This window comes from Cnephaeus nilssonii (assembly GCF_951640355.1).
Source record: "Cnephaeus nilssonii genome assembly, chromosome: 14".
Taxonomy (NCBI): domain Eukaryota; kingdom Metazoa; phylum Chordata; class Mammalia; order Chiroptera; family Vespertilionidae; genus Cnephaeus; species Cnephaeus nilssonii.
The window spans coordinates 48848096-48875816 of NC_137085.1; the positions used below are offsets into that span (position 1 = coordinate 48848096).

The window sequence follows — 27721 nt, forward strand, 5'->3', positions numbered from 1 at the left end:
TTCCCGCACCCCCGACTCCCCCTTCCCCCTGAGAATTGTCAGTCCACTCCCTTTCTATGCCCCAGATTCTATTATATTCACCAGTTTATTCTGTTCATCACATTTTTTATTCACTTGATTTTTAGATTCACTTGTTGATAGATATGTATTTGTTGTCACTTTGTTGTTCATAATTTTTATATTTACCTTTTTCTTCTTCTTCCTCTTCTTAAAGAATACCTTTCAGCATTTCATATAATACTGGTTTGGTGGTGATGAACTCCTTTAGCTTTTTCTTATCTGTGAAGCTCTTTATCTGCCCTTCAATTCTGAATGATAGCTTTGCTGGGTAGAGTAATCTTGGTTGTAGGTTCTTACTATTCCTCATTTTGAATATTTCTTGCCACTCCCTTCTGGCCTGCATACTTTCTGTTGAGAAATCAGCTGACAGTTGTATGGGTACTCCCTTGTAGGTAACTAATTGTTTTTCTCTTGCTGCTTTTAATATTTTCTTTTTGTCTTTTGCCCTTGGCATTTTAATTATGATGTATCTTGGTGTGGTCCTCTTTGGATTCCTTTTGTTTGGGGTTCTCTGCGCTTCCTGAACTTGTAAGTCTATTTCTTTCACCAGGTAGGGGAAGTTTTCGGTCATTATTTCTTCAAATAGGTTTTCAATATCTTGCTCTCTCTCTTCTTCTGGCACCCCTATAATTCAGATATTGGTATGCTTGAAGTTGTCCCAGAGGCTCCTTACGCTATCTTCAAATTTTTGGATTCTTTTTTCTTTTTGCTTTTCTGGTTGGGTGTTTTTTGCTTCTTTGTATTTCAAATTTTTGACTTGATTCTTGGGGTCCTCTAGTCTGCTGTTGGATCTCTGTATATTATTCTTTATTTCAGTTAGTGTATGCTTAATTTCTGAGTGGTCCTTTTTCATATCCTTGAGGGTCTCACTAAATTTCTTGGAGGTTTCTAGAAGATTCTTGAGTAACCTTATAACCGTGGTTTTGAACTCTATCCAGTCATTTGCTTTCCTCCATTTTTTTCATTTGTGACCTGTTTCTTTGTCTTTGCATTTTGGCTGCTTCCCTGTGTTGATAGAGTGGCTTTGTGTGCTAGGTGTCCTATAGGGCCCAGTGGCTAGGCCTCCCCAGTTACCTGAGATGGACACTCTTGGTGCACCCCTTTGTGGACTGTGTGCACAGTCTTGTTGTAGATAAGCCTTGATTGCTGTTGGTATCACTGGGAGGCATTGACCTCCAGGCCTGTGATGATCAGTTGTGTCTACAATGGGAGAACTTCTGTGCTGGAGACACCCTTATGGGGCAAGACTTGCTTCAGTGGGGCTTTGGCTCTCACTGAGTCTGCCCCCTGAGTGTGTCTCTTATGGATGTGTAGTGTTGTAATCTGGATGGTCTCACTCTGACCATTGGGTTACACTGGCTCTTGGATCTCCAAAGAGGTGAAGAGTCAGCCAGTGCCTGAGGCCACTCAGCAGGAGCTACAAAGAGATCTGCAGATTCCTTCTCTTTGTTTGGGGTATGGAGGTGCCCAGATGAGGCCCAGCAAGCTTCTGTCCAGCCTTGGGCTTTCTTTTGGAAGCTCTGGGGCTCTCTGACACAGCTGTAGTTTATTAGGTTTTAGATTGCAAAAGGCCAGGTCATTCATATGCAAAAGCCTCTGTGCACAGCTTGGGTGGGGTTGTAAATTGGGTGGGGTGGGGTCTCAGGGAATCACCAGGGCAGAGCAAACAGCAATGACTGACCATCAGCCCTGCCCCGAAGAGCCCCTCGGGTCTCTGTGTCCCACAGCACCATACAGGAACAATGATCGCTGCAAGCACCTCTGAGAGAAAGCCGCCCTTGTGTTCCGGCCCGATGCCAGAGAGTCCAGTTTCTCTCTGTATGAGTCTGGGTCCCCAGAGTCTCGCCGGGAACTGGAGTTCAGAGCAGTCGGGAGCTTGTATCTCCCTCCAGACTGAAAAAGACAAGAGCATATCCAGTTGCCAGCCCTTTTTCTGCGCACACCTCTGTACCTCTGCATTTCACTTCCGCACCTCTGCACCTCCTCTCAGTCTCAGTGTGCTTTTCTCTTTCCTTCTAGTTGTAGAATTTCCACTCAGCCAACCTTCCCGTGGTTCTGGATGATATCTGTTTTGTCTTTTAGTTGTAGTTTTGAAGTGGTTGGGTGAGGCAGCAAGTTCAGGTGCTTACCTATGCTGCCATCTTGGTTTGACATCCACACTTTATTTATTTATCTATTTTTAAAAATATATTGTATTGATTTTTTACAGAGAGGAAGGGAGAGGGATAGAGAGTTAGAAACATCGATGAGAGAGAAACATCAATCAGCTGCCTCCTGCACACCCCCTATTGGGGATGTGCCCACAACCAAGGTACAGGCCCTTGACTGGAATCGGACCTGGGACCCTTGAGTCCACAGGCTGACACTCTATCCATTGGGCAAAACCGGCTAGGGTCACACACATACTTTAGATGCCAACAGCAAGCCCAGGCTCTTATCTGTGCTTCTGATCAACTGACTATAGATTGGAGGTTCCAAAGACCCATCCAATTTAGAATGCTAATCTCAAGTTCAAGTTGTTACCTAGACTTCTGACTGACTGGCTCTATATCAGAGATCCCCACAACCCCCTCCTTGGGCTGATTAATTTGCTAGAATGGCTCACAGAACTCAGAGAAACATTTTACTGACTAGATTATCGGTTTATTAGAAAAGGATAATAAAGACTACAACCAGATGAAGAGACACCTAGGGCAAGGTCCTTAACAAAGAAGCTCCTGCCCGTGTGGAGCTTGGGCCCCTACAAGGCGGCACTCCAGCATGAGAAGTAGTATAGTTCTCCAGCATGAGAGTTCTCTGAAAAAGGAAAAGCTGTCTTCCTGGGTTTTTATGGAGGCTTCATTACACAGTCATGATAGACTGAGTCATTGACCACTGGCACTTGAATTTAATTTCCAGCTCCTTTCCCTTATTCCAAAATGGGGTAGATGGGACTCAAAGTTACCTCTAATCATTTGTTTGGTTCTCTTGGCAACCAGATCCAACCCCTGGGTGGGATCCAAAAGTCACCTTATTAATATAACAAAAGATACCTTGATCAATTTCAACACAGGAAATTCCAAGGGTTTGCGGAGCTGTGGATGATAAACACCAAATATTGTATAAATCACAATATTGCACCATAGGAATGCAATTCCCCTATAATCTCTTTCTCTTATGAGAAAACAGGACCTTAGTTCATTATTTACTTTAAAGAAGTCAGTGTGAATTCAAGTCATTTTCTATCCTGCTATCATTTGCTCAAAGACCTTTTACAATGGGTCTTATGTAAGAAGAAATGCAGGAGTTGCTGTGGTGAGGTTTATTTAAAGAAACCATTTAATACAAGCTAAACCTGAATGGCAGCATCATTTGTGTATGGAGAAACAGGGGCTATAAATGCATCAATTCCTTCAACTTGACAGAAAAAGGGCCTACACAGTTGCTTAAAGGCTACTTCTTTGCCTCACCTCTTACCACTGCCCCCTCCTTCACTGTCCTCCAGTCACAGTGACCTCTTTCCTGGTCCTTGATTGCCAAGCACATTCCCTTCTGGGGGTCTTTGCCTCTTTGCTAGCCCTTCTGCCTGAAACGCTTTTCCAACACAATCACAGGACTGGCCCATTCTCATGCCTCAGATCTCTGCTGAAATGTCAGTAACTCTGGGAGGTCGTTCCTGACCACCCTAACTGAAATAGCACACAGACTGTTCACTTTCTACTCTTTCACTTTGCAGTATTATTATTTTTTTTAGTGGCAATTACACACTTGCACATTATACGTTTAAGGCATTTTTTTTTTTTGTCACTATATCAGAATACTAGCTCCAGCACGAAAGGAATATGCAGTTAAGTAGTATTCACATAGCATCCTGGGGGGACCTAGTAGGTGCTCTGTAAATATTTGTTGAATGGATGAATGAAGCTCTTTGGGAGGGTGGAAGTTGTTTCTCCTCTATCGCCCAGGCCTCGTGGTCAATCTGCAGGCAGCTGGGAGCACCGTGCCACCCGCACTGCTTCCCAGCAGAGGAGACGAATTGGGAGTCAGGCCCTCGGGATTGCACTGGGGAGAAACGGCCAGGCTGAGCACGCTGCGCCAACCCCCCGGCGCCACTTTCCCTCGGTCCAGAGGCCAAGCCTGGGAAGCACGGGTTTGCAGCACCCGGAACGTGGAAGCTGAGGCAGAAAAAAGCAACAGTGCGCGGGCGGGGAAAGTCTGCGCGGTGCCGGGCTGCGCGCAGGGGGCGCCTTCCCGGTCCGGCTGACTCATTCTCAGCCGCCTCCACTGCGGGTGGCGGCCACACTCACACACACACACACACACGCCTGTCTTGGGGAGGGCCGTCCCCGCGAGCCCCCCACCGCCAGCTCAGCCTCTCCGCCCGCTCAGGCCCAGGGGCCTTCCCGGGAATCTCCGCGCGCGCCACGGGAGGCCACGGTCCCGCGAGGCTCGCCCCTGTCGGTCCCGCCGGCGCGCGCACCGGGAGACGCGCGGCCCCCGGGGAGCGGCGCACGCGCAGTGCGGGCGCGCGCACCAGGCCCCGCTCCCGCCCCCGCCCCCGCCCCCGCCCGGCTCCGGCCCGGCCTCAGTCCGCGGCGAGTCGGCTGCCTGACCGAAGGCCCCGAATCCCAGTGTCGCCTGCGGTTCTGAAGACACTGGGTGGCCGGGGAGAGGGTGGAGACGACGGCGGTGACGAGCTTCCCGGCTGCCGGCTGCCGAAGCTGAGTGGTGTGGGTGCAGGAAGTAGGAGCCGAGGAGCCGAAGAGGGCAGCCGCGCCTGCAGCTAACGGCCTCCCGGGGCGCTGACCGCTGGGCAGGCGAACCGCTCGCTCGGGAGTTCGCGCCGCCGCCTCCACCGCTCAGTGTGTGGGGCCCGGACTTGCGGCGCGTCCGGGAGAAGAGCTCGTGCCCCGGCGCGGGGAGAGGCCGGGTCCTCGCCGCCGAGGGATGTGAGTGGGAGCCGCAGTCGCACGGGAGGGATCCGGAGGTCCCAGCCTGGCGGACGCTCGGACCCGAACCCGTGCCCGCTCCGGGGGCTTCGCAGACCGTGGCCGGCCGGAGGCGCCCGGTAGGAGCAGCCCGGGGTCTGGGGGCGCGTCCTCGCCGCCCGGTCCGTGCAGCGGGTGGGTGTTATTGCCCTTGTCTCTCCACCACCCTCCCACCCGCTCCCCGCTTCCTCCCCGGCTTGTGGCAGTAAACTTGACAGCAAGGAAAAATCTTCCTCTCGGTGGGGAAACGACCGAGTGTTTTTGCTGTTGCTGTTTGCATCCCTGTGCGCCCGCTCCCCACCGCCCACCCTTGATTTACCCTCTTTGAAACCTTCTAGACCTCCGAACAGCCTAGAGAAGAACGAGTATGTCCCCTGGATTTCCGCGGTAGTAACTTCTTCTTCTTTTTTAGGTTTCAGAAACAGGCAAGGGGACAAGATGTGAACTGTTTTCCTTCTGCAGCACCAGAGGCCCTTCCTCCCCTTCCCGCGAAGGTGGGTAAGCGATCTTGGCTGCTGCAAAGGTGGGGGTATCGCGAGCCGCGAGTGCGAGCGCAGGAAGGTGGGCAGCGTGGGGCAGGACTCGGGGCTTCTTACTCCTCCGAAAATGGCAGGGCTGAACTTTTTGGTCTGGGAGGGTATGTTGGGGGGTGTTTATTGTTGTTCTGGGATCCTTTAAGAAGCATTCATTGTTTCTTTCTCTGCTGACTATACCTATAACGTGGCTTTGCAGAAAAAAAACAAAACAAAACATTGTCAGTTACTCTTTTCTCTTCCAGCAGCCAGAGAGTCTTAATCTTTCAAAGAGGAACATTTTCTAGTACTAAGAGATACCTATTGAGAGAACACGTTAGCCGTTCTTGCTGGGGTTTCTGCTGCCACATTGAATGCTTCCTGGATGGTTTTATCTGCCTAAGTTTGCTGTGTCGGTTGAATTTACCCAGTTTGCTTTCCGGTGGTTATTAATCTGACAGGAGAAACTCTTTTTTTTTTTTTTTTTTTCTGAATAAAGCAGCTAAGGTGTGTCATGCATAGTGGGAAGGAGAAATGTGGAGAAGGAAACAAGTGGGAATAAGAGAGGTGACGATTGCTTTTGGTTTCATAATAGGTTTGTATTACTGAGTTGTTGGGCTACTGCAAATGTTCTGATATCACACGCAGCAGATTTGAAGATGGATAATCAACCTTTGGTCTCGCTCTCCCCACCCTCTTCACCTTTTTGTGTTAGTGTATAACAAACATATCTGCAAACTGGATATGTCCAACACTTGCCTTAATAGTACATGTATTCACCTGTATAGGAAAGCTCCACTATATAAGCATATAATACTTGTTTTTGCTCTAGTTGAATGACCTGTGTTTGGAGTTTATAGTGGTGGTTTTTGTTTGTTTGTTTTTTTTTTTAGAGGCCATTTAAGGAATAGTATGGGGTGATATTTAAGGACCATTGTTTGATTTGAGACAGGTTTCTCAAGTATGGGATGGGAACTGATATCTTTTCTCTACCTTCACCTGGCTAAATTGCTGAAAGATGGGAGGCTTTTGTGGCAGAATAGGAAACAGCTTTGGCTTTGAAGTCAGGTCTGAGTTGAATCCTGGTGTATTATTTAAAATCTCATTGAGCCTCACTTTTGTTATGGTTGTTGTGAAGACTGAATAAGATTATGCATGCAAAATAGTACATTGCTTGGTAACTATAAAAGTCTTGGCTGCTATCATGGCTGGGCAGGCCAAGGAGACTCAGAGAAGGACAGAATGACTCTGCATAAGGTGATCTGCCAGTGACCAATATTTCTTCCTCTTTAGTATAAGGACAAAAAGGACTTTTGGGTCTTTAAATGGTTAAGGGACTTTATAGTCTTTTTATGGAAAGATTGTACTTATCTCCTGACACCCCCTCCCACATTGTGCTGTCCCTATCAACTATTGTGCTGCCCTCTTGTGGTTAATTATGCTAAGAACTTTCTTGCGCTCCTCCCACATTGCATTTTTTTGGGTCTTTTTTTAGGCCCCTTCCCTGTGCTCCCAGTTTCCCAAATTGTGCGCCGGGTGAGGTGCCCCACAGTACCAGTGAACTCGGGCCTGAACTGTTTGTTTGAGGTAGTTCATGGTTTCAACATTAAATTGACACATTCCTTTCTACAATGTCATGTCTTTGCAAATTTGTATTTTTAGAGGTCGCTGTGATAAAAAGCAAATACTGCATGAAAATTAATGATACAGCAAGGAGAATGTGATGTCCGATTTAATTCCAAGGTTTGAGAAGTTATACAGTGCCCAACAAGCCCTAAGTTTTAAGGACATTAATACTTAAATGGTTTGAACCTACCTACCTGCTTAAGCATTTCTTTTGGCCTAGGGTTCCTATGAAAAAATTACCAAGACTGAGGACTCCCTAAATGGAGAAAGTTTGGGAACCTCTGCCTTATCTTTTGGTTGGCTTTTCTGATTTAAAAAATGTTTAGTTAATGGAAAAACTGCATTTTTAAAATGTTGGTCACTAATGGATCCCCTCTCCACCAAAACTATTGATATAATTGTTGATACAAGGCTACTACCAGCTGGTCATGGCTTAATATATAGTTCCTTTCCTATTCAGTATCTTCATAGCTTCTGCTCATTTCTTTCATTTTAAAACTAATCTTGTTGCCCATTTGTCATTCTAGTCATAGTACTGGTTTTCTAGTATATTTGATCATCTCCTCATACTCAGCATCCCTCAAATGAAAATCATTATTTTATATCCCTTTGTAATGTCCTTCTCTGGTTATATAGGATTTAAATTAGGAATCATTTTAAAACTGTCTCTTTCATATTAACCCATCCAACATTTCCTGTCCATATTTCTTTTGTCCCTCTGTCTCTGCTTCCCTCACTTTACCACCTGAATCCCAGGACTCATTTCCTCAGCCTAAAATATTGAAAGTCATAGCAACCTCTCAGAATCCAGCATCTCTTTCTTCTAGTTATCTTTAATAAAAATGTCACTTTAGCTCTAGCCAGTTCCTCAGTGGTTAGAGCGTCAACCTTTGGACTGAAGGGTGCCAGGTTCAGTTCCAGTCAAGGGCATGTACTTAGTTGCAGGCTCGATCCCCAGTCCTGGTCCGGGTGTGTGCAGGTGGCAACCAGTTGATGTGTCTCTCTCACATCGATGTTTCTCTTTCTCTCTCTCTCTCTCTCTCTCTCTCTCTCTCTCTCTCCCTCCCTCCCTCCCTCCCTCCCTCCCTCCCTCCCTCTCTCCCTCCCTCCCTCCCCCCTCCCTTCCATTCTCTCTCTCTTAAAAAAACGGAAAAAAATATCCTCTGGCGAGAATTAACAAAAAATGAAAATATCACTCTATTATGCCTTATTGTTGATGTTCTCTTGCCCCATATTTTCACTAGCTTCCCACTTTATACCTATTAAATTTAAGTTCCTTTTTCTGGCTTTCAAGATATTCTATCATTATTCCCTGCTCTATTTATTCAGTCTTTTGTCTAAGGACCCTCTGTAAGCATTCTCTGCTATTGACTTCCAAGCTGCTTTTCACACTTTCTAATAGCAGCTGTGCTTATTTCCACCTTTTAACTTTCATTCTTGTTTTTCATACTTTTCCCACCATGCCCAGTTCTGTATCCTATTGCACTGCTTACTAGATGCGGAATAATTGAGCAGGGCTTCAGTCTCCTCATCTGAAAAATGAGGAGAATTGTAGTATTTTTTCCTTAGGTTTGTAGTGAATATTGAGTTAATATATGAAAAGTCCTCAAGATCAGTGCCTGGCACATTAAGCACACCTTAAGTTTTAGGTATTATTATAATTATTTATTACCACTACTATTTTTTTTAAAATATATTTTATTGATTTTTCACAGAGAGGAAGAGAGAGGGATAGAGAGTTAGAAACATCGATGATAGAGAAACATCGATCAGCTGCCTCTTGCACAACCCCTACTGGGGATGTGCCCGCAACCAAGGTACATGCCCTTGACCGGAATCGAACCTGGGACCTTTCAGGCCGCAGGCTGACGCTCTATCCACTGAGCCAAACCGGTTTCGGCACCACTACTATTATTACTACTATTATTATCACTATACTTCCAGTTAAAATTCTATCTCATTTGTGAAACTGTTTCACTAAATATTGCTTTTACCCTTCTCTGTATTTCTATAGTTTCTATTTTTGCATAGTTTACTTGTATACCATGCTTTGGTTGTTTGATAGTTATTTCCCTAGAGTTAATCATATTTTTTCAAATTGATAGTGTATGCTTTGATGAACAATACCTAGAATTAAACCAACACACTCACAGCCCTATCAGTGTGGCTCAGTAGTTGAGCGTTGACCTATGAGCCAGGAGGTCCCAGGTTCAATTCCTGGTCAGGGCACATGCTCAGGTTGCAGGCTCGATCCCCATTGGGGGAGAGAGAGGTAGAAACAACAATGATGAGAGAGAATCATTGATCAGCTGCCTTCTGCACTACCCCACTAGGGACCAAGCCCGCAACCCAGGCATGTGTCCTTGACCGGAATTGAACCTGGGTCCCTTCAGTCCACAGGCCGATGCTCTATCCACTGAGCAAACTGGCTAGGGCCAATAAAAATATATATTTTTAAAAAGCACACACAGAGTGCTAAGTACATGGGGAGCATTCATTAAATGCTGTGTATTCAAAAGGAACTTTAGTCAGTCACCAAATAAACATTTATTAATACTTAAAATGTGAAAGGTACATTGGTATGTCCAAAAGACTTTTAGAAAAATATTAAATAGGTTCCTTTCACTAAGGACTTAAAATCTAACTGGGGAGATAAGTAATGAAAGTTACAGATATTTGAGGCCACAAGTGAGCAAAAGGTTTGTGTGGAGAGTAGTAAGAAATCTGGTTGAAAATGTAAGTTGGAATTAGATTATGGATGCCTTTAAGAGCTGGGATGAGAAGAATGTATTTGGCTCTTCAGGTAACAAAGAAGTTTTTAAAATTTTGGATTGAGAAAGAGCTTGCTAAAAGAAATATTTTAGGAAAATCAGAGAGGCCCCAATGCGAGGCATAGTATGTGTTGAAGTGATATGTGAGAAGTGATAGAGTAGGAAAATAATCTAGACCTATAGTAATGAGGATTTGCACTTAGTTGGGGTAAGACTGGAGAGATGTCACACAAGATTTCATTATGGATTGTATAGGAACGGAAGATGTGGGGTGGGGTTGGGGGAGGCAGGGAGGAAGAAGAGTAATCAAAGATGACTTTGAGATTTTGATCTGAAACAGAGGAAATGAAAGGTTGCAACTCTAAGACATCTGGGCCACAATATGTACATTTTGTGCGTTAGGAATATGAGACCCAGAGAGATTTAAGTGTGTCCAAAATTACTCAGCTAGTTAGTGACAAAGAAATAACTACAATTTTATTAATGGCAGTATCGACAGAAATAGGTGTGAAAGTATTAGTAGATGGTTGAGAAGATACAGATATAAGCTGGGTTTATATTTTGTATATGTTGAGTTTGAGGTGACAGTAGGATAGTCAAGTGAAAATAGATAGCCAGACAGTGGGACATATAACTAGAACTTGGTAGAAAAATTTAAGGCTGGGATTGTAGTGCTCAGAGTAAAGAACGGCTCCAATGCGAGGATTAGTAGACCTAAAATTGAGCCTTGGGAATTGCCTGTAATTAGAGAACCGGCAAAGGAGACAAAGGAGAAGCAGTTAATAAGAGAAGTAAGGGGATAGGTAGGTTAAGAAGGTGAAAATGATTAAAAATGTTGATTGTTGATTATTGGCAACAAATGAGAAGAATCAGAACTAAAAAAAGGTCTTAAAAATGTGTGCTAGTATTTTACCTGGTATGAAATCTAAAAAAGCAGAATAAAGAAGAAAATTGCTTATAGTTTCCTCATCCTGTCTAATAAAAGAGTAATATGCAAATTGACTGTACCTCAACCACACCCACAAGCCACACCCACCAGCCAATCAGGAGCAAGTATGCAAATTAGCACAACCAAGATGGCTGCAGCCACAGAGCGAGCAGGAGACTTGGATTTCCCCGGCAATGGAGGAAGCCAAGCTTTCTGCACACCCTGGCCTGCCTTGGCCTCCGCTCAAGGCTACAAAGTTTCAATTATAGAAGATAAATAAATCCCAGATACCAGGGCCTTTGCTTGGGTCGCCGGGGCGGGCATGGTCGGCCTGCAAACCACCACAGGCCCCACACCCCAAGGGAACTCCCACCCTGATCTGGGACACCCTTCAGGGCAAACCAGCTGGCCCCCACCTGTGCACCAGGCCTCTATCCTCCTATATAATAAAAGAGTAATATGCAAATTGACCATCACTCCAACACACAAGATGGCTGTCCCCATGTGGTCAAAGATGGCTGCCCCCATGTGAACACAAGATGGCCGCCACAAGATGGCCAGCAGGGGAGGGCAGTTGGGAGGGACCAGGCCTGCAAGGGAGGGCAGTTGTGGGAGATCAGGCCAGCAGGGGAGGGCAGTTGGGAGGGACCAGGCCTGCAAGGGAGGGCAGTTAGGGGTGACCAGGCTGGCAGAGGAGGGAAGTTGGGGGCGACCGGGCCTGCAGGGAAGGGCAGTTGGGGGGGACCCAGGCCTGCAGGGGAGAGCAGTTGCGGGGGGGGGGGACCAGGCCTGCAGGGGAGGGCAGTTAGGGGCAAACAGGCTGGCAGGGGAACAGTTAGGCAGCAATCAGGCTGGCAGGGGAGTGGTTAGGGGTGATCAGGCTGGCAGGCAGAAGCGGTTAGGGGCAATCAGGAAGGCAGGCAGGCAAGCAGTGGGGAGCCAGCAGTCCTGGATTGTGAGAGGGATGTCTGACTGCCCGTTTAGGCCCGATCCTGATAGGCCCGATCCTAAACCGGCAGTCGGATATCCCTCGAGGGGTCCCAGATTGGAGAGGGTGCAGGGTGGGCTGAGGGACACCTCCTCTTGCATGAATTTTGTGCACCGGGCCTCTAGTGCAGAAATAACTGCTATTAATATTTTGTTCTTTCTAGTATGACAGATGATCTTTGGATTTGACAGTTGGCTGAACAGTGGAGACTTCTATCCAAAGCTCTTATCACTGGGACTAATGATGAGAATTTTGGGCATAATAAAGATTGGGAGGTATTTTCTACAGAGTGTTTGTCATTTTTCTGTATCCTTCAATTTCACACTACATAGGTATTGCTATTCCTTGTGGACATTAGCCCTGCATTTATATTATTTGAGTAAGTAGACATTCAGTGATTATCTTTAGACATTTAGTGATCCAGTAGGTTCGAAAGTGATCTTTGGGTGCTATTGTACTGGTAAAATCTGAATAAAATGCTAATGGATGAGTTTCTAAAAGGAAGAGGAATTTACCCTGGCTGGTGTGGCTTGGTTGGAGTGTCATCTGTACGAAAGGTGATGGGTTTGATTTCCAGTCAGGGCACATGCCCATGTTGCATCTCGATCCCCAATAAGGGCATGAATGGGGGACAACTGATCAATGTTTCTTTCTCATGTTGTTTCTTCCTCTCTCTCCCTCTCTTTATAAAAAAAGTCAATAAAAAGCATATCTTGGGTGAAGAAAAAAATTTTTAAAAAATAAAAGTAAGAGAAATTTTTGATAACTTAAAACTGAAGTTAGCATGATTGAAAGTGTTCAGTTTTGGAGACTGAAAGCATTATCTGTTTTTGAAGCCCATGTGGTATAGCTAACAGAGGTGGACTAGGTTGGGATAGTCCATGGGCTATTTTTTTTTAAATTTCTTTATTGATTAAGGTATCACATATTTGTCCTCATTCCCCCCATTCCCATCCCAAACCCCTCCCCATGCATGCCCCCACCCCCCTGTTGTCCGTGACCACTGGTTAGGCTTATATGAATGCATACAAGTCCTTTGGTTGATCTCTCCCCCTTACCCCCACCCTCCCCTACCTTCCCTCTGAGGTTTGACAGTCTGATCGATGCTTCCCTGTTTCCGGGTCTGTTTTTGTTAATCAGTTTATGTTGTTCATTATTTCCCCTAGATGAGTGAGATCATGTGATACTAGAAATACACTTATAAGAACCGAAAATGAGGCAATCAATCAATAATGGTTATGCTGAGAGGCAAATGAATCAGTCTGTAGTGAGTTTCTTTCTGGGCCAACAGTTCTTTTGAGTCCCAATTTCAATGTCAAACAGTTCCTTATGTGTTCATGTCAGCAGTGATATTTCAGTTCTGGATGGTGGACAAATGGTGGTAATGCAGGTCCGACCCTCTCTGGTTTGGTCCTGGGCAACCTGTAGCGACACACACCTGCTGACTGCTAGTATGGCAAGGCGTCGTCAGCATCTTCCATCTCCGGACTGTTTCTCTTCTTTCTTCATGGCTGGAACAGTCCTGTCAATTCCTCTCTGTTGCAGGAATCCACATGGTCTTGGAGTTGTTTTCTGAAAATAGACAAATATATTCTCGACCAAAGTTAATAAAGGAATCTTTTCTATAATTTGACTTGGGATCCTTTTTCATTTCTTGCCCTAACAATTTTCCTTTGGCTTTTTTTTTTTTTCAACTTCACCAGCCTCTTATAGGACCAATTTTTATTTAAGAACAAACTTTTAAAAGTAAAAATGAATGAAACCATGTGAGATGAAGATACAAAAGACAGAAATTCAATGTAGAAAATAAAGGTCTTGCTGGGAAACAGTCGAGGAAAAACACTAGAGACATTTCACAGACCCACAAGAAGCTCACATTGTAAACAGGATTAAGCCGCTACCAATGTCCCCCCACACCATCAGGGTTTCATTTTGCTCTGCCTGAGATCTCGCTCAATTTCAAATTGCCTGTGATCCACTCGGTCTAGAAAAGCTTTCCGTTCAATGTACCCTTCCTTTCCTCGATTGTGGATGGCTAGTTCTTCACCAATGCCCTCTTCCTCCTTGAAGCTCTCCCAGTCCAATTTGGACTTCTCTAGGGTGCTCATCTTCTGCTTCTTGGCTCCAATTTTTCCCAAAAGGCTGCTCATTCCACTTGATCTTTTTAATCCTGACCCGGCAGGGAGTGACGCCAGACATTAGGGACATTAGTCTGTGGGTTTTTTTTCTCATTTTGCTTGAAGAAGGATTTGGCCTCTTTCGATGTAGCATCTACTTCCTTAGTCACCCTGACTTCTTCACCAGCAAAATCAAACACCTTGGTGATTTTAACTTTTTCTGTTTCTTTAGGTTTCTCTAGCTCTTCTGCTTTGACCAACAGTTTATTTGAACTAGTCTCCTCGGTCTCTTCTCTTTTTTTAACTTGTGGACTCGAGGGCACTTTTGATTTTGGTCCCACATCATTGAGGAAGCTGGCCCACAGTTCATCCTCCTTTTTCCTTGCATCCTCGGACCTCGTGCCTTCTTCTTGCTCTGCAGCTGTGTCTTCCTCTTCATTGCTGCTTCCTCCAGATTCCCCACTGACACCCTCCTCTTCCTCTTCTTCTAATGAGAGGCCACCTGTTTTCTCTTCCTGGCAGGAATGCTCTGAGCCTTGCTTTTTTCCCTTTGGTTTTCTGTGTTTGCTCTTCACCATCCACTTCATCTTCCTTCACTAATTCATTTACATCATCTTCACTATACTCTCCACCCGAAGGCACGTAGTCCTCGTCCTCCTCTGAGGAGGAGATGTCTTCGGAGTCGAATTCCTCCATATCGCTGCCACGCGGGGCGGGCCAAGCCACAGGACCGCAGCGGCTGACCCCAAGGCAAAGCTCTGGGGATAGATCAAAAAGTAGAGGCAGGGGCGGCGGCGGTGTGGAAGGGACGTGAAGTGTGGCAAAAGGGCAAACAATGGCAATAGTATTGTCCAGAGATGGCCATAGCACATATCACATATCTTGGGGAACCCAGGTTTCTTCTCCAGGGAGGGCATGGGCTATTTGTTTTGCTTGAATGCTTATTTTGATTTTCCCAAGGACATCTTTTGGCCTTATTTTTTGATATCAGCCCTTTGGGATAAGGTATTCATTATTGCTTATTAAATTATTTTATTTTAATAAATTCTGACTATGAAATATAATGCCACTGGGCAATATTTTTGTAATATGAAAGGTAATGTGATGATTTGGGAATCGGGATCAGGGACAGACTCTGCTGTCAGTGTGGTGTATGATTTTGAGCCAGACCCGTAATCATTGAGTCTTCTATTTTCCTTATTTAGATAATGAAGAATGGAATAAATCTTTTTTTAAAAACTTTATTTTAAAAGGGTGGAATCATATAGTAAAATGTATATAAATTTCATAACAGTGTCTTCTGGTGTTTACCTTTATATTTCTAAATAACAGTCTACCATCAATATTCCCCCTTCCTCAGTCTGTGTCTGTACCTATACTCTTCCCTTTTCTCCTTCGCAGTGAATGAACTTCTCAGTGCCACATCTAAGGCTTCTCCATCTACTTGTGTAGAGGAATCCATCTCTGTTTGCATCCAAGGACTTTGCCATTCTACCTCTTCCTCTTTTTCTTGTATCCTCATTTTTTCTCTCTACTAGATCATTCCCATCAGTATGTAGTCTGGTTGCTATTGCTGCATGACATAACTATCCCAAAACTTGCTAATGTAAAACAACTATTTTGTTAGACACACAGATATTATGGGTCAGTAATTCAGATAGGGCACACCAATGATGGCTTGTTTCTACTCCACAATGTCTAGGACCTCAGTTGGGAAGACTTGTTGGCTGGGGGTAATATGAAGGTGGGGGACTGGAATCATTTGAAGGTATCCTCACTCTTATGACTGATAGCTGATGCTGGCAGTTAACTAAGATCTCATCTGGGGCTCTTAACTAGAGCATGTACACGTGGCCTGGACCTCCTTACAACGTGGAGGCCTCAAGATAGTTGACTTTCTTGGTGAGTCAGGATTTAAAAGCTAGTGTTTTGGTGAACATGGTGGTGGAGGGAGGGGTCTGCGGATTAGACTCCACTTATTAATAGGGGGTGGCAAGGTCACATTGTAGAAGAAAACATGTGGGATGGGAGATATTGCTATGGCCATCTCTGGACAATACTATTGCCATTGTTTGCCCTTTTGCCACACTTTACGTCCCTTCCACACCCAAAACATGCAAAATACACTAACCTCCTCCTCAGAGACCTCTAATTCACATCCCTGACATGAGCTCAAAATCTAGTATGTCATCATCCAAATCAGGTCCAGATACAGATTGGTATGGTTTCTTGAGAATGATTGCTCTTTACTTGTCTGTGAAGAGACAAGTAATATGTCCCCACATAATTACCATATGAGATTGGAAAGGCACCTGTTAACCACAGTAGACTTTCTTGTTCAAAAAGAGAGATAAGGGAGGCACACAGCAGTCTATAGCAATTCTAAAACCTGGCTGGGTGCATGTTGGCCGTTTCTTGATTGGAGCTCAGCCCTACTTCCTAGTTCTTAGTGGGCCATGGCTGCTTCTTTTGGTCTTTGGTCTCACCTTCTGAATAATACTTTTCCCCCCTAGAACAGTGATGGGCAATCTTTTGAGCTTGGTGTGTCAAACTTCGCCAAAAAACTGAGCATAACTCGGGTAGTGTGTCACTTTGAGGAAAAAACATTATTTCGCAAATGTTTCATCCTCAGGAGCAGCAAATATTTTATCCTCGGCATGCGGCCGCCTCAGCGGCCGCGTGTCATCAGAAATGGCTACGCGTGTCAGTGCTGACACGCGTGTCATAGGTTCGCCATCACTGGCCCTAGAAGAATTTATCTGTGTTTGCAACTGAGTAATCTTCTGAGTTTGCCTCATGTCCAAAGCCTCCTTTTATTTTATATAGTTACTGTCCCTTTCATTCTAAGCTAATATAACTCCTTTAAAATTTTTGTGGATTGCCTGTGTATTAATTGACTCCATCAGACAAAAGCTATACCCACAAATCTCTTACAGCAATCTTTTTTCATATTTTAGGCTCCCTGTGAGGCTGCTGTGAAACAGCACTCTATGATCCTTGGATCATTTTGTGTCTGAGAGAATCTATGAGGTACTGACTTAGATCTTGCTGAGGTTTTAGCAATGAATCTTACAGTCCCAGTCTAGATTGTTCTTTGCTCTGAGATCCTTTCTTACTTCAAGAACACTTTGCTGGCTAAAAAGACTGTTCTGAGCCCTTTACATTTCTTGAAATTCCATTCAAAAAGTGAATAGCTCATTCTTTAGTTCATCTCTCTGCTCTCTTAATTATAAAGGCAGCTAGAAGAAGCCAGCCACGTCTTCAACATTCATTAAGTACAGTTGACCCTTGAACAACACTGATTTGAACTGGGTGGGTCCACTTATAGGTAGATTTTTTTCAATAAAATTTTTTCAAATTTTTGGAGATATGTGATAATTTGAAAAACTTGCAGAAGAACTGTGTAGCTTAAATATTGAATAAATTAAAAAGTTAGGTATGTCATGAATGCACAAATACATGTAGATACTGTCTAATCATTTTATGACAGCAATGAAATATACACAAATCTATTATAAAAACTTAAAAAATTTATCAAAACTTAGGCACACAAACACAGCCTATACATGGCATCATTTGCTGCTGAGATAAATGTAAGTAAAAGAAAGACACAGTATTAAATTATAACTGCATAAAATTAACTTTAGTACTTCCTGTACTACTATAATAATTTCATAACTACCTCCTGTTGCTATTGCAGTGAGCTCAAGTGTTGTAGCTGCTTAGAATGCTGTGATACTAATTATCTGCATGTAAGCAGTTCATCTCTCCAGTAAATTGCATATTGCAAAGTGATCTCTTGCAGTTCTTGCCTATTTTTCATTGTTTACTGCAATACTGTGAACCTTGAATAACACTGGGGGACCCATACAAAGTGCCATGTTGGAAATGCTCCTCAGAAGAAGTTGACTGACTTGACATGTACCACAGATGGAGGTATGCAGCTACAGTTGCCCATCATTTCAAGAAAAATGAATCTAGCATAAGGACCACTGTAAAAAAAAGAAAACATTTTTGAAGCTATCACTGACGCTATGCCAGCAGGTGTGATAACCATGTACTTTTTGCTAACTACCGTTTTATCTCATATAGAAAATGTACCTTTTATGTGGATGCAGGCCTGTTATAAGAAAGTCATAACTATGGACTGTAATATAATTCCAAAAAAAGTTAAATCATCATATGAAAACTTAAAGCAAAATTAAGGTAAAGAATCTAATGCTGGAGAATTTAATGCCAGTAAAGGAAGGTTTTGATAATTTTAGAAAGATATTTGGTATAAAAAATGTCAAGATAACAGGAGAAACAGCTTCTGCCAAACAAGAAGCAGCAAACGAATTTCTGGATGTTATTAAGAAAATCATTGAGGAGAAGGATATCTGCCTGAACAGGTTTTTAATATAGACAAAAGTGCCCCTTAATATAGACAAAAGTTCTTTTGATACTGGACAATGCCCTTGGTCACCTAGAACCTCATGATTTCAACACTAAAGGCATCGAAATGGTCTATTTGCCCTCAACCACATTGTTTGTAATTTAGCCTCTAGATTAAGGGGTCATAAGGACTTTTAAGGTTCATTACACATGAGTGTTATAGAAAGGATTGTCGACACTATGGAAGAGAACCCTGATAGAACATCATGAAAGTTTGGAAGGATTATACATCACTGAAGATGCCATCGTTGTTATAGAAAAAACTGTAAAAGTCATCAAGCTGAAATAATAAATTCCTGCTGGAGAAAACTCTGTCCAGATGTTGTTCATGAATTCATAGGATTTATGACAGAGCCAGTGAAGAAAATCATGAAAGAAATTGTGGATATGGCAAAAAGGGGGCGGGGGTGATGGGTTTTAAGATATGGATCTTGGAGAAATTCAAGAGCTAATGTGCACCACACCAGAGGAATTAACAGATGATGACTTGATGTAGATGAATGCTTCAGAACCAGTGCCATATGATGAGGAAGAAGCTGTAGTAGAAGTAGTGCCAGAAAATAAGTTGACATTAGACAATCTGGCAGAAGGGTTCTGATTATTCATGACAGCTTTTGACTTCTTTTATGACATGGATCTTTCTATGATACAGGCACTGAAACTAAAGCAAATGGTAGAAGAAAAATTGGTACCATGTAGAAACATTTTTGGTACCATGTAGAAACATTTTTAGAGAAATGAAAAAAGCAAAAAAGTCAGACAGATTATGATGCATTTCTGTAAAGTTACATCGAGGGTGCCTGCCTCTCCAGTCTCCCTTTCCACTTCCCTTTCCACATATTCTGCCTCTGTCACCCCTGTGACAGCAAGACCAGCGCTTCCTCTTTCTCCTCCTTCTTAGCCTGCTCAATGTGAAGATGAGGATGAAGATTTTGATGATGATTCACTGCCACTTACGATGATCCACTGCCACTTAATGAATAGTAAATAACCATCAGACGATGTAAACTGTAAATGTATTTTCTTTATGATTTCCTTAACATTTCCTTTTTTCTAGTTTACATTATTGTAAGAATCTACACTAATAAAAGAGAAACATGCAAATTAACCATCACTCCGCTAAGCCCACCAGCCAATCAGGAGGGAATATGCAAATTAGAAGGAGAAAGGTGGCGGTGGCTGGGCCGGACAGGATGCCTGCTATGAGTGGGAGGGCGGGGGGCGAGGGGATCTACAGGAGTGGCACTCCTGCCCCGCAGCAAAGACGAGGATGGCAGACTCTGGCTGGAGTCTGCAGCAAAGGCGGCAGGCCAGAGCGAAGACCTGGGTCCCAGGTGCTGGAGGAAAACCGGTGCTGGAAGCCAAGGAAAGGAAGGCCTATTGCGGGAATCTCTTTGTGCAACGGGCCTCTAGTAAAGTATGTAAAACTTACATAAAAGTATGTGTTAATCGATTATATTATTGGTAAGGCTTCTGGACAACAGTAGGCTATTAATAGTTAAGATTTTGGGGAATCCAAACTTAAATGCAGATTTTTGACTGCACAGGGATCAACACTGTTAATTCCTGTGTTGTTTAAGGGTCAATTGTATATATTTTATTTTCTAAATTATTGTAGGTGATAGTTTCGCCAAACTTTCCACTACTATATAACAAGGATCTCCTTTAATTCAGTCTTCAAAAGTATTTTCCTCACTTTCCTTTAAGCCCTCTTTGATAGCCTCCTTGAGACTTATTAGGCTTCCATTAAATCTCCTCATGGCCCTTTATATCTGTGAACACAAACATCAGATGGGTCCTCATCTCTTTCTGTCTATGCTAGAACTGTTCCCTAACCCAGGAGTTCTTATTAGAATTACCTAAAGGGCTGGTTGAAACAAATTGCTGAGTTTCCGTTTCAGTTGGTCTGGAGTGGGGCCAGAGAATCTGCATTTCTAACAAGTTCCCAGGTGATGCTGTTGATGTTGGTTTGGGGACCAGACTGAAAATCACTGATGTATAAACCAGGGTTGGCAAATTTTTTCTAGTAAGGACCAGATAGTCAATATTTTAGGCTTTGTTGGCAAGATTGTCCCTATTGAAACTACTTAACACTGCCTTTGTGGTGCAAAAGCCACCAAGGAGAATACAAAAATGAAAGGATTCAAAAGCTTTATTTACAAACAGGCAACTGGCTGAATTTGACCTGTGAACATTAGTTTGCCAATTCCCAATTTAGTACCATTACTTGACACATTTTCTTCAAGCTACTCCTGCATTTTCTACTTCCCTTTAAAGCAAAGCTTTTTGTCTCTTCTTTTTATTCTCTCAAAAATTTTATCTACTCTGAACAGGTGGCATTTTAAATGTTTTAGAATTCAAAAAGTAGTGAATATCTCTGTAATGTAAATTTGCGCGTGTAGAACCATAACTAGGTTATATAGAAGAGGAATTACTGATTCAAAACTTATGTTATTAATTTCAATAAATATTACCAAATTGATCTTCATAGAAATGCCAGCTTATACTTTTCTACACTTGTTTTCAGATAGTTTGATATTTGTCAATTTGAGATGTGAAAAATGGAATCTCATAATTTTAATTTGCTTTGAATTTTTCTTTTCTGGGAACTATTCACTCATATCCTGGCCCATTTTCTGTCTTGATTGTTGACCTTTTACTTTGATTTGTAGAAGCTCTTTCTCGACTAAAAAAATAGCTCTTGTTTGTGAAATGAATTGTAAATATTTTCCCCAGGTTATCTTTTTATCTTTTTGACTCTGTTGATAGTGTGATTTTTTTTTCTCATGCATACCTTTTTGTTTTCATGCTATTCTTTTTGTTAGTCATTCTTTTTATTACTTAAAAAAAATCCTACTTATGTCCCTGCTTAACCCTGAAATTCTATTTTGAAACTCTCCCATGTCTTCTTGATTTATCTGGAATTTATATTGGTGCAATATAAATTCACCAATATAACTACCGTTTTATCGCATATAGAAAATGTACCTTTTATGTGGGTGCAGGTTTGTTATAAGAAAGACATAACTAGTTGTCCAGTTGTTCTAACACTATTTGTTGAATAATCCATCTTTTCTCTGCTGCTATGAAATAGTAGTGTTTTAAATTATGAATATAGTGGGGTCAATTTTTAGACTCTGTTTTGTTTCAACATTGGCTGTTGTGAAACTATACTGTGATTTCTGAGTCAGGGAATATTTCTATATTGGTATTTAAAAATTACATTAATCGATAAAAAGGGCAAAAAGAATTGCAAGTGCTTCTTGTGACCGACAGAACTTCTTTAACAAGTTTTAAACCTTTCTGGATGTTTGTGTATAGTGACAAATTCAAATATAGTCTTAAATGAATAGGACCATCCTGTAGGGTCATCACTCACTCAGTCATTTATTCAGCTTATCAGTCAGTAACTCAAGCCACTCACTCAGTGTGTCAATTGTTTACTCAGTGGTCACTCAGTTGGTCAATCAGTCACTCACCCACCTACATACTCAAGCAATCCGTCAGTGTATAATCAATCACTCATTAAATAAACCATTAATGTAATCAATTACTCAGTAAATACTTGGTGTCCATTTTGTGCTATGCTAAGATTATAATGTAAGCCATGAATTTCATTTTTTAATGTCTTCATGCTATTTTATTGACTATGTATACCATGCTATATTTATCAGATCCCTTTAATGTCGTTTTTCATTATTACTGTTTCAGAGAATTCTTAGATATACATCCTACTATAGTGCTCTTGTCCTCTTTAAAAGGAACAATTCTTAGATATTCTTTTTTTAATATTCTTGCCAACACTATTGCCAATCTTAATTTTTGCCAGTGATAAGGAAGAAACAATATTTCATTTTTATTTATGTTTCTTTCATTATTAATGGTGTTGACCATGTCTTCATATTAGGAAATACTTGCATTTCTTTTATGAAATGCCTATTAATGTTCTTTATTGATTTTCTCATTGATTTGTAAGGGTTACTTATATAAATATAGTAAACCTTTTGTAGCATATGTTTTTCCTCAATTAAAAAAAACTTGATTATGATGCTTATAATTTTATGTAGTCAAGTTTATCAGTCTTTATTTCCTTTATTTTTTGCTTAGATGTTAGGTTTGGAAGGATGTACATATGCAAAAGATTTTTTGGTAAATAAATAATTAAAGTGGATGTATTTAAAGAACCAAAGAAATTACTGAAAATGTCCAACTTCAAATATGTAAGGAGACGAGTCAGAGAACATTAAGAAGAGCTAACAAAAATGATTTTTAAAGAGTATAAAAACACTTGAAATTATTTTGTCATTTTGAAAGAATAGAATACAAATATAAAGAGAAATGAAATAAAGGCATATATACTCATTGCAAAAATTGTTTCCTAGTAGCAGTTACTCTAAATTGAGGTAATTTTTTAGATTTTCTTATGCTTAGTTTCAATTTTCTTTCTTTAATTTTGAGCATATGTTTTCTTATGGTTAATTTTCTAAATATTTCATATGTGCTCAAAATATATTTTTGGTGGAAGGTTGTAATAAATTAGTCATATTTCTAGTAGATTGTCTTTAACCAGTTTGTGGAGCTCGTTGTATATTGGTGATACTCCTTGTTTGACAAATGAAATGCAAGTATTTTCTGTCAGTCTGTCTTTTGGTTTTGTTTATAATTCCTTTTCTCTAGAGATATGGAAAATTTAATATAATCTTTTTCTTTATTTTACAGGTAAAAGACTTGATTGATTTCCGTGTCATTAGTGTGTATAAAGATAAAGAGGCTTGTTATGTAAGATAGTAGGGAGAAGGGCAGACCATGGGGAACTGACAGTGCATTTTCTGCCTAAGGCATTGAAATTCAAGTGGGAATAAAAATCACTTTATTAGCCAAAGAAAATAAGGACTCAGACAGGCAATTTATGTGACTTTTATTATATGGATTTTGTGTTTTTTCAGTTTGCATAAGAAAGTTTTTCCATTCCAGATAAGAGTCATCTCAAAGGCTCTTTCAGTATTTTAATTATTTTATAGTTTACATTAAATATTTAATTTATATATACTTTATTTTTTACTTAAGTATAGGTTTAGCATGTTTTCTCTAGTTGTATTGTCAGTTATGTTAGTGCCATTTGTAAACAAATATACTTTTCCTACTGTATCAAAATATTGTTATATTAAATTCCTGTATGTTCTTGAATTTATTTTTAGATGCTGTTTTGGTCTACTGATCTGTCTATGTGTATACCAATACTATTTTGGTTTTAAATGACTATCAAATGCATTCAAACAGAATTTAATAGGATTTCTACATAGTTTTTAAATGCATAAGTTACTTTTAGTCTTGTTTATAAGAGATACACGTTTTTATGTAATAAATAAGATTCTTATATTATTCCAGACAGTCACTGTTCTGCTTCATTAATCCAAAAGGGGTTCTTTTGTGCTATTACAGCTTTTTTTTTTTAATTTAAAAAATCTTTATTGTTCAGATTATTACAATTGTTTCTCCTTTTTTCTCCCCATATCTCCCCTCCACCCGGTTCCCACCCCCCCTTCTGCCCTTACCTCCCTCCTGGTGTCCTTATCCATAGGTGTATAATTTTTGTCCAGTCTCTTCCCATGCCCCCCACACAGACACCCCTTTCCCCCTGAGAATTATCGATCCACTCCGATTCTATGCCCCTGATTCTATTATGTTCACCAGTTTATTCTGTTCCTCAGATTTTTAATTCACTTGACTTTTAGATTCACTTGTTGATAGATATGTATTTGTTGTTCATAATTTTTATCTTTACTTTTTTCTTCTTTTTCCTCTTTTTGAAGAATACCTTTCAGCATTTCATATAATACTGGTTTGGTGGTGATGAACTCCTTTAGCTTTTTCTTATCTGTGAAGCTCTTTATCTGCCCTTCAATTCTGAATGATAACTTTGCTGGGTAGAGTAGTCTTGGTTGTAGTTTCTTGCTATTCATCACTTTGAATATTTCTTGCCACTCCTGTCTGGCCTGCATAGTTTCTGTTGAGAAATCAGCTGATAATCGTATGGATGCTCTCTTGTAAGTAACTAACTGTTTTTCTCTTGCTGCTTGTAAGATTCTCTCTTTGTCTTTTGCCCTTGGCATTTTAATTATGATGTGTCTTGGTGTGGTCCTCTTTGGATTCCTTTTGTTTGGGGTCCTGTGCGCTTCCTGGACTTGTAAGTCTATTTCTTTCACCAGGTGGGGTAAGTTTTCAGACATTATTTCTTCAAATAGGTTTTCAGCGTCTTGCTCTCTCTCTTCTTCTGGCACCCCCATAATTCTGATGTTGGTACGTTTGAAGTTGTCCCAGAGGCTTCTTACACTATCTTCAACGTTCTGAATTCTCTTCTCTTCTTGCTTCTCTGGAGGAGTGTCCTTTGCCTCTTTGTATTCCAAATCTTTGAGTTGATTCTTGCGTTCCTCTAGTCTGCTGTTGGGTCTCTGTATAATATTTTTTATTTCAGTCAGTGTATGTTTAATTTCTAGTTGGTCCTTTTTCATATCCTCGAGGGTCTCATTAAATTTATCGGCCTTTTCCATGAAATTCTTGAAAAACCTTATAACCATGGTTTTGCACTCTATGTCCATTCGTTTGTTCTCCATTTGTTTTGTTTGTGATCTGTTTCCTTGCCTCCTCATTTTTGCTGCTTCCCTGAGTTGGTAGGGTAGCTTTGTGTACTAGGTGTCCTATTAGTTCAACGGGTCAGCCTCCCAGTTACCTGAGGTGGACACTCTTGGTGTACCCCTTTGTGGACTGTGTGTACAGCCTTGTTGTAGTTAAGTCTTGATTGTTGTTGGTGTCACTGGGAGGAATTGACCTTTAGGTCAATTGGCTGTGAGGACCCGCAGTGTCTATAACGGAAGAATTGCTGTGCTGGAGACATGTTTATGGGGCAGGACTTGTTCCAGTAGGGCTTTGGTGCTCACTGAGTCTGCCTCTTGAATGTGTCCCTTATGAGAGTGGTTGAAATCTGGTGTCGTCTCACACCGACCACTAGATACACTAATTTATGGATCTCCAATGGGGTGCAGGTCAGCTACTGTCTGAGGCCACCTAGCAGGAGCTACAGCAAGAATTACAGTTTTCTCCTCTTTGCTTGGGCTTTGGTGGTTTTGGAGCAGTCTGACTGGAGTTGCAGTTTATTTGGTTAAGCTTCCACAGAACAGGCCATTTATATGCAAAAGCCGCTGTGTGGAGCCTGGGCGGGTTTGTAGAATATGCGGGGCGGGGTCTCAGGGCATCACTAGGGTAGGGTGTGGCAAACAGCGATGGCTGCCGTCAGCCGTCTCTGCCTTCCCGCGTTTCCAAGTCCCCGCATCCCACGCTCCAGCCCAGTAAACAATGGTTGCTGGGCACACCTCTGCAAAAAAGTCACTCTCATTTTCTGACCCGATGGCCGAGAGTCCAGCTTCTCCCCGTAGGTGTCTGGGTCCCCCGCGTGTCCCCAGAAACTGGATTTCAGAGTGATTGGGAGCTTGTCTCCCTTCGGGTTGAAAAAAAGCCACGTGCCCAGTCGCCCGCCTCCAGCCCGATTCGTGCTCCTCCGTACCTCAGCTTTTCAGCGTTTTTGCTCCTTTCTCTTTCCTTAGTTGTAAATCTTCCACTCAGCCAGCTTTCCCGTGGTTCTGGGTGGTAGATGTTTTGTCTTTTAGTTGTAGTTTTGAAATTGTTGTGCGAGGCGGCAGTTTAGTTGTTTACCTTTGCCGCCATCTTGTTTCCTCCTATTACAGCTTTTGTAGGTGTATTTTAGATGAAGAAAGAGTCTGCATGCACAAGTAACAAAAGATTAGCAGGTAATCAACTACTATTGTTTTAATCAGATTCACAAGGATCTTTTACTTTAGCATACCTTCTAAGTTTTGGATGAAAGTATATAGCACCATACCTTCTAAGTTTTGGATGAAAGTATATAGCACCTCCACTCCTACAACCAAATTATTTTGGTTTTAAAACATCCAAAATCCCTGTCTTTGTCTCTTTTAAATATATTTTTTAATTGATTTCAGAGAGAAAGGGAGAGGACATCTTGTCAATTTTATTCTTTTTTTTTTTGCCCCTTTGAATAAATGTCACTTTTTGAGGCAAAAAAAAAAAAAAAAAGATTCAGTCTGATGTTTTTTGTCTTTTATAAGGTGGGCTTAATTGGCTTATTTATATTTATTGTAGGTATTGCCATTTGGACTTAAAATTTTTTTACTATCTTATTTTTTTGTTTGTCATTTCTTTTATTTTTCCTCCTTTTTTTTTTTTAATTGCTTAAAGTATTACATATGTTTCCTTTTTCCCCCATTGACCCTTTCCTGGCCACTCCCACCCTCCAGGACAAGCCCCTACCAACCCAGTGTCCATGTCCATTGGTTAATATTTTGTCTTAATATGCATGCATACAAGTCCTTTGGTTGATCTCTTACCCCCGCTACCCACCCTACCCTACCTTCCCTCTGAGGTTTCATGGTCTATTCCAGTGATGGGCAACCTTTTGAGCTTGGTGTGTCAAACTTCGCCAAAAAACTGAGCATAACTCGGGTAGTGTGTCACTTTGAGGAAAAAACATTATTTCGCAAATGTTTCATTCTCGGCATGTGGCTGCCTCAGCGGCCACATGTTATCAGAAATGGCTATGCGTGTCAGTGCTGACATGCGTGTCATAGGTTCGCCATCACTGGTCTATTCAGTGTTTCTCTGTCTCTAGATCTATTTTTGTTCAACAGTTTATGTTGTTCATTATATTCTACAAATGAGTGAGATCATGTGATATTTATCTTTCTCCAACTGGCTTATTTCACTTAGCATAATGCTCTACAGGTCCATCCATGCTGTTGCAAATGGTAAGAGTTCCTTCTTTTTTACAGCAGCATACTATCACATTGTGTAGATGTACCACAGTTTTCTAATCTACTTATCTACTGATGGGCACTAAGGATGTTTCCAAATCTTAGCTATTGTAAATTCTGCTGCTATGAACATAGTGGTGCATATATCCTTTCTAATTGGTGTTTCTGATTTCTTGGGATATATTCCTAGAAGTGGGATTACTGGGTCAAATGGGAGTTCCATTTTTAATTGTTGAGGAAACGCCATACTTTTTTTCCACAGTGGCTGCACCAGTTTGCATTCCCACCAGCAGTGCACGAGGGTTCCTTTTTGTCCACATCCTTGCCAGCACTTGTCCTTTGTGGATTTGTTGATAGCTATTCTGATAGGTATGAGATGGTACCTCATTGTTGTTTTGATTTGTATCGCTCAGATGATTAGTGACTTTGAGCTTGTTTTCATATGTCTCTTGGCCTTCTGTATGTCCTCTTT

General features: G+C 41.7%; 1 protein-coding gene and 1 pseudogene across 4 annotated transcripts in view; one reads left to right on the forward strand and one right to left on the reverse strand.

Moving 5' to 3' along the window:
* The first annotated feature begins 4380 nt into the window (after positions 1–4380).
* The window catches only part of JAK2 (Janus kinase 2), a 104130-nt gene continuing 80789 nt past the window's right edge, over positions 4381–27721 (forward strand). The window contains exons 1-2 of one of the 3 annotated variants that reach the window (XM_079791143.1): positions 4381–5162; positions 5440–5521. The gene's annotated coding sequence lies outside the window, so the exon portion shown is untranslated. Of the gene's footprint in view, positions 5163–5439; positions 5522–5551; positions 7127–27721 lie in introns of those variants that run through there. The other 2 variants (XM_079791144.1, XM_079791145.1) reach the window with 2 other exon arrangements.
* Positions 13560–14761, reverse strand: LOC307110651 (craniofacial development protein 1-like; annotated as a pseudogene). The gene has a single exon. The product of its transcript is annotated as a craniofacial development protein 1-like (transcript).